Source organism: Porites lutea, chromosome 1, assembly GCF_958299795.1.
Source record: "Porites lutea chromosome 1, jaPorLute2.1, whole genome shotgun sequence".
In the NCBI taxonomy this organism is placed as follows: Eukaryota; Metazoa; Cnidaria; class Anthozoa; order Scleractinia; family Poritidae; genus Porites; species Porites lutea.
Genome location: NC_133201.1, coordinates 15939131 through 15946988, shown reverse-complemented (window position 1 = coordinate 15946988; position 7858 = coordinate 15939131).

The following is a 7858-nucleotide window of genomic DNA, read 5'->3' as shown; positions in this document are numbered from 1 at the left end:
GCAGTTCCATTTCTCAGAAACCTTTTACCGAAATTTCCTTACAAATGGTAAGCGCTCCAGGTCCTGATTTTGAATATGCTCCGGTCAGCCGACCATCATTGTTTCACCGATTAAACGACTTTCGCTGCATCATCCATCAGCAAAGCTACTCAATTTCCGCCTTCTAAACGCCAGATCAATCAATAACGAATCTCTTCAGATCAAAGACAACTTGGTAGATAAAAGTATTGACATTTTAGCTTTAGCTGAAACCTGCATGGCTTAGACCTAACGAATGTTCTGACTTCATTGTCCGTGACATCAGCCCCACCAGATACACATTTGTCCATATCATGCCATTAGGTCTAGTGGCACTGGGGAGACATTGGCTTGCTCTATAGAAAAGACCTGAAAATTGAACAGCTGGAAACTAATGTTTGTAAATCGTTTGAATTTAAGGAACTATTACTACACTCAAGCGCATCTATTATCCATATTGTTTTTATTTGTCGACAGCCAATCTCACCCAAGATTGGTCTCACATATGCTTTATTTTTCGATGAATTTCCCACGTTACTTGAGTCACTAGTATCTGCCTGTGGTTAACTCCTCCTCGCCGGCGACTAGAATTTTCATGTTAACAATCCTTCAGAAGGCAACGCCTATTAATTTCTGGATGTATTAATAGTCCAGTCAATCTAGGCATTTTTGAGGCTCAACATCCAACTAATTGCAACAGAATTGTTTTCAACGCCATTTAAGTAAGGGTGGCCTATCTAGCAACATACTAAAAATCCCCCAAAATCCGTTCGGTGGAACATGTCAAAATTAAGAGTTAAACATTTTGAGCTTTTAACACAGGGTACCTACATTAGTTGAAATTATACGTTCAAACAAAAAATGCGCAACATGTGTTTGTTACTTTTATGGAAAGTGAAAGAATAAAGAATAACTGCTAGCTAGTTTTCGATGGTAAAAACGACGTGTTTCTTTTTTTTTTCATAAATGTTAAATATTTAACACTGTTGACTTTTGCACAGGAAGCCCATGCTTTGCTCAAGGAACCCCGCGAAAATAACAGGAGGCTTACAGAGTAATAGAGTGAACTTTTGACTGTAAAACTACAACAAATTTAGTCGAAAGGCTTTAAATCTGAAAAAATGAAAGCCTTTACTCAATCATTAGATTTTAAAATATATCCTTTTTAAATCAGATTTCCGTTGGGCACAAGGGTAAGACAAATATGTGTCGGAGCTAGATTTTTGAATAACGTTACAGCCAAAATAGAGCTCTCAAACAGAAGTAAAAAAAAAAAAAACTAGCCGTGCAGCCATTGCTTTTTTTTTCTTCTCTTCCTTTCTTTCTCTTCGCTCACTCTATTTTCCCTTTCCTTGTTCTTTTCTAGGAGGATTTTCGGGCTCATTTTGCCTTCGGCTTTTGGTCTTTTTTCTCAGTCAAAAGACTGCAATTTTCGTTCGGTACGTTCTCAAAAATCCAGCAAGATAATGCTTTGCAGGCTTTTACGATATACCAGTTTCACTTTTTTGAAGCTTTTCGTTTTCTTCTTGTTAAAAGTGAATGGAGAGGAGGGGAGGATATAGTTTAACTAATCCTTTACAATGCACAACAGTGCAGAGTTTTTGAGCAGGTTAAGCTCCAATGCCTATGAATTTGATAAGGGGGAAATGCGTTTTCATTTAAGGAAAATTGTTGTAACCTTCGCAAAAAAAAAATTGTAAAGGTTAACGGAACATTCATCGCATAAGAACTTTGGTTCCAGGAAACGTTTGTTCCAAGAAAACGAAATAGTATAATAGAGAAGCTACTTTTTAAAGGAAAGACAAACTCTGGGTAGCCAAAACAATACGTATGTAAAAATATCTTGTAAGAGTCTGTGGAGTAATGGCAATTCTCCGCGCAGAGCATAATTCATGCAACTCAGTGATAAGGGTAACATGCAGTAAATTGAAGTGTTACGCAACGCACATCCGAAGAGAAACATAGGTTCTGCAAAAAGAGGTAAGCCATTAGACGCTAAGTCAGGCAAGCCCATTAATGTTGTACATGTGTCAATTACTTTTGCGTCTTCATTGACCACTGCAATTATTTTCAGACGTACAGGATCCCATGATCGTTAAGAAAAAGAGGTCTTCATTTGCCAATGGACGAGAAAAAACTGGTCAAAGTTCAGGGTTGTTCTCAGAAAAGAAATGCAAGGAGGGAATATAAACGCCTTTAGACCACAGAGCGATTAATCTACTTATTCATCTTACCAAGAAATGAAGGGCTGTTGCAGAAAATACAAACTGAACACAGAGATACACTAAACTAAACTGAGATCTGAGACTCGCTACAAGAAGAAGATCTAAAAAAGAACGATCACACTGCACTTGGTTTTCTGGATTTCCCTTACTACAGATTCGGCCATTTGTAACGAAAAGCGCAAAGCGTTACGATCAAGCAAAAACCAAATAAACGGAGTCCTTAGCAGAATATTTATTCACTCACATTGTAAAGTACAGGGTCGTAATCATAAAGGAGGTTGCTCATGTCGCGAGAAATAAGAAGAATCCCTGATTTCGATCACACATATTGTCCAAGGTTTTTGAGCAAAATGGGAGTAGGATAAACAGTTTGTACTGATACAAAGCTATCGTCCGTTGCAAACATTTAGTCGCACGTATCTTGCAGCATGGATTCAAATTAAGTAGCTGACTGAAGGTGAACAAAATATCAAATCAAATTGTTCACCATCAGTCAGCTACTCTGAATTTGCATCCATGCTGCAGGATATAAAAAAATTACAAGCCTGATGTAAAACTGCTCATACTTACTGCATTTCTGATATTGCGCAAAAAAAGAAAACAATTGCTAATATTTTAACCATGTTAACACAGACTCAATAATCATTTCCATTTTAAATACCGTCATAGAAAAAACAATTAAAGCGTGGAAAACAGAATGTGAAGACAGACGGGCGGCTGGGTAGCCTGTGCAAAGCCCTCAAGACGAGACACTGACCCACGTGTTTCTCACACATTTTAGTCAGCGTTTTCTAAAACAAAACTACCCAAAAAACATTAGCGATGTCCCATCGAAAATTCTTGAGAAAAAAGAACACAATTATCAGATTTCGCCACAGGTGGCCCATATTACGCTTGGGCCACCTGTGAAGAAACTTGCCATGAATAACAGAAGACTCTTGATAGCAGCTGAATTTCATTTTGTACATCCAGTGGAAAAAGATAGCATTAACACACTCAAAAGTTACAACTACATCGATTTCTTCATACTTAAGTCACCTTAACGGCACTTTTTTCGCTTCTTCAGTTTTCACGAAATGTTGACAGAACACTGCAATGTACAAGAAACTATTCATGTTATTAAATCAAATAATCTTTGACTTGTTCACGCGTGAGTTGTTTCCTACATTTAGTATCTGGAAAAACGCAAGCGCCTTACCTGTGGCACCTGCGCCTGCCAAATCAATAAACAACCTTAAACAATCACCACAAAGGCATTGTATTGTTAATTGTATTAAGGAACCGGCGGCCGAGAGGAAAATAAAGTCCATGTTCACTTTTCGTTTGAGCACGATACACGACGAGACCTCAGCGGTTACAGAAAATTATTCAACTTCACTGACCACTGAGAGTTGCAACGCTTATTCCTTCACGGTTGATAATCAATAAAAACTAGGTAAAACATTCCACGATTTCCCTTTATCTAATCCGCGGTAACTTTATATATTTACCTACACACAGGGTGAAATAAGGTGTTTCCGCAATTCGGAAATGTTGCGGAAACCTGATGGTTCAAAATTCCGTTACGTTTCCGCAGGACGGTTACGACGGGAAACGTGTAAGATGAAAATGGAGGCATTGTTTCGTGTTTCCGCAGCGTTTCCGTTGACTTAAACGTGTGAGCTCGTTTCCATTGCGTTTCCGCAAGCGGTTTTGTACTGAAATTCGCTGGTTTTCATGATCAATCCCTGGTTTCTCATATAATAAAATTTGTTTTAACTGTACTGATTACGCTTCAGGCAAGATGAGGAATCATTACATTGACCTAAAATGTCCGAAAGAACAGAGATTATCGCCTGCGCTAAACTACACTTCGTAAATACTGGAAAAGTGATAGATGATTTCCTCTGTCTTTCTTTTCTAGGAGATTCAAAGATGTGTTATTAAAATTATTAACGCTCCAAACATTGAAGCGTAATTTGAAACAATTTTGAAACAGCAAAATAAATTATAAATGATTTTTAACACGCTTGCACGCATTTTGCCTCGCTCTGGAGGCGTGAGTCTTATGAGCATGCGTGCCTCGCTTTCACGTTGAATTTTGAATCGCGCGCCCTTTTGAATATTCTTCGCTGTCGGTTCGCCTTCCATCTTGGTGGTTTGTACATGCAGGGCCGTTTTTTTGTGAAGATGAGCGAGGAGAGTGTGATAGATTGCGGAGATAGACTGCAGGGAGGAATAATAGTTCGAAAAACTATTTAAATGAAACGCCAAGTCCCATGGAAGCGGTGACGAAGGAGTTCAGTGTTCACTCTTGGCGACTCGAATGCACACTGAGTGTTTCATCAACCATTGAGAAGAAAGAACGCCTATTTTAAACCGTGGATCCTTCTTGTTGTTTCGTAAGTACATTCTGAATCTTGTTTAAATACATAGAAGCATATTTAAGTCTATGTAATAGCTTTGGGTGTCGATTATAAAAATCGTTTCGCATGTGAGCTTACATAATCGATACATAAGCTCACATGTTTCATGCGACAGCGAGTTGCTCCCTACAGATCTGACCTTTGTATGTTGCCTGTAGTTTCTTTGATAACATCTACCTCTAAAGCACGTGTTTGTCTGATTTCTTTTGCAATAAAGACATAGTTGCTGCTTCACCGAAAAAGAATTTTTCTGTATACTAATGCACATTTTAATGGCGAAGATGGCAGCCGTAAAATATTGAATGTGGAATGAGGAAACGGAATCCCGGAACGGAGTACGGAATCAAATATCAATGACAGAAAAATATTTTATAAAAATTCCTTGACACTGAAATGTACAAAACATTTCCACTCCAATTTCTGAGACTGTAGATGTTTATCACAAGGATAAACCTGTACGAAAATAATATTTAATGTTCATATTAATTTTTTGCATACAATGTGCATTTCCTTACTAGATTCAAAACGACATATACAATTTGCAGGGACCAATGGGAATTGTTCAAAATTGAAATAAATGTAGTACTTGTTACGAGACTTGTAGGGTTAAAAGGAACCTTTTCTCTTTGTGTATGTGCGCAATGACAAGTTTAATATGATGGTGCAGAAAGGTTCTAAAAGTCACAAGATTACAGAAGGATATCATTTCCTTACACTCCAATTTGTCATTAACCTTTGAACACAAGAATAACAGCTTTATTTGATGACAAAGCAACCTTCATTGACACAAGTAAGAGATGCCCATCTTTGAGTGGACAAAGTAGTGCTTGTGTCAATGATATTTCAAATGTTGCAACAGTCACCAGGAGATAAACAAGAATATTATTCAGGAATATAATTTCCTTACACTTCAATTTGTCGTTAAGCTTCGAACACAAGGAAATATGTAACGGCTTTATTCGGTGACAAAGCAACCTTCATTGACACAAGTAAGACGCCCATCTTTGAGTGGGAAGTCGCAATTCTATTTATCCATCTTTGAGTGGACAAAGTAGTGCTTGTGTCAATGATATTTCAAATGTTGCAACAGTCACCAGGAGATAAACAAGAATATTATTCAGGAATATAATTTCCTTGCACTTCAATTTGTCGTTAAGTTTTGAACACAAGGATATATGTAACAGCTTTTTTTGATGACAAAGCAACCTTCATTGACTCAAGTAAGACGCCCATCTTTGAGTGGGAAGTCGCAATTCTATTTATCCATCTTTGAGTGGACAAAGTAGTGCTTGTATCAATGATATTTCAAATGTTGCAACAGTCACCAGGAGATAAACAAGAATATTATTCAGGAATATAATTTCCTTACACTTCAATTTGTCGTTAAGCTTCGAACACAAGGAAATATGTAACGGCTTTATTCGATGACAAAGCAACCTTCATTGACTCAAGTAAGACGCCCATCTTTGAGTGGGAAGTCGCAATTCTATTTATCCATCTTTGAGTGGACAAAGTAGTGCTTGTGTCAATGATATTTCAAATGTTGCAACAGTCACCAGGAGATAAACAAGAATATTATTCAGGAATATAATTTCCTTACACTTCAATTTGTCGTTAAGCTTCGAACACAAGGAAATATGTAACGGCTTTATTCGGTGACAAAGCAACCTTCATTGACACAAGTAAGACGCCCATCTTTGAGTGGGAAGTCGCAATTCTATTTATCAATCTTTAAGTGGACAAAGTAGTGCTTGTGTCAATGATATTTCAAATGTTGCAACAGTCACCAGGAGATAAACAAGAATATTATTCAGGAATATAATTTCCTTGCACTTCAATTTGTCGTTAAGTTTTGAACACAAGGATATATGTAACAGCTTTTTTTGATGACAAAGCAACCTTCATTGACTCAAGTAAGACGCCCATCTTTGAGTGGGAAGTCGCAATTCTATTTATCCATCTTTGAGTGGACAAAGTAGTGCTTGTGTCAATGATATTTCAAATGTTGCAACAGTCACCAGGAGATAAACAAGAATATTATTCAGGAATATAATTTCCTTACACTTCAATTTGTCGTTAAGCTTCGAACACAAGGAAATATGTAACGGCTTTATTCGATGACAAAGCAACCTTCATTGACTCAAGTAAGACGCCCATCTTTGAGTGGGAAGTCGCAATTCTATTTATCCATCTTTGAGTGGACAAAGTAGTGCTTGTGTCAATGATATTTCAAATGTTGCAACAGTCACCAGGAGATAAACAAGAATATTATTCAGGAATATAATTTCCTTACACTTCAATTTGTCGTTAAGCTTCGAACACAAGGAAATATGTAACGGCTTTATTCGGTGACAAAGCAACCTTCATTGACACAAGTAAGACGCCCATCTTTGAGTGGGAAGTCGCAATTCTATTTATCCATCTTTGAGTGGACAAAGTAGTGCTTGTATCAATGATATTTCAAATGTTGCAACAGTCACCAGGAGATAAACAAGAATATTATTCAGGAATATAATTTCCTTACACTTCAATTTGTCGTTAAGCTTCGAACACAAGGAAATATGTAACGGCTTTATTCGATGACAAAGCAACCTTCATTGACTCAAGTAAGACGCCCATCTTTGAGTGGGAAGTCGCAATTCTATTTATCCATCTTTGAGTGGACAAAGTAGTGCTTGTGTCAATGATATTTCAAATGTTGCAACAGTCACCAGGAGATAAACAAGAATATTATTCAGGAATATAATTTCCTTACACTTCAATTTGTCGTTAAGCTTCGAACACAAGGAAATATGTAACGGCTTTATTCGGTGACAAAGCAACCTTCATTGACACAAGTAAGACGCCCATCTTTGAGTGGGAAGTCGCAATTCTATTTATCAATCTTTAAGTGGACAAAGTAGTGCTTGTGTCAATGATATTTCAAATGTTGCAACAGTCACCAGGAGATAAACAAGAATATTATTCAGGAATATAATTTCCTTGCACTTCAATTTGTCGTTAAGTTTTGAACACAAGGATATATGTAACAGCTTTTTTTGATGACAAAGCAACCTTCATTGACTCAAGTAAGACGCCCATCTTTGAGTGGGAAGTCGCAATTCTATTTATCCATCTTTGAGTGGACAAAGTAGTGCTTGTGTCAATGATATTTCAAATGTTGCAACAGTCACCAGGAGATAAACAAGAATATTATTCAGGAATATAATT